Source organism: Penaeus monodon, chromosome 24 (assembly GCF_015228065.2).
Source record: "Penaeus monodon isolate SGIC_2016 chromosome 24, NSTDA_Pmon_1, whole genome shotgun sequence".
NCBI lineage: Eukaryota > Metazoa > Arthropoda > Malacostraca > Decapoda > Penaeidae > Penaeus > Penaeus monodon.
Window position 1 is genome coordinate 13,598,240 of NC_051409.1, and position 245 is coordinate 13,598,484.

The window sequence follows — 245 nt, forward strand, 5'->3', positions numbered from 1 at the left end:
TATTTTATCAACCCTTCTTTCCCTTTTTTTTCTTTTCTGTCTCATATATTTTTATCATATATACACTACTTCCCCGTTCCTCATTTCTCTTCCCTCGCTCCTTTAGTCATCCTCTCAGATCTCTTTTCTCCTCTTCTTTTCTATTCCTTAATCCTTTAATTTCTTATTTTCTCTATTTTTGTTTTACCATTCTCTTTAAGTTCTTCCTTCTCCGTCACTCCCATTTTAGTGAATACAAATACTCG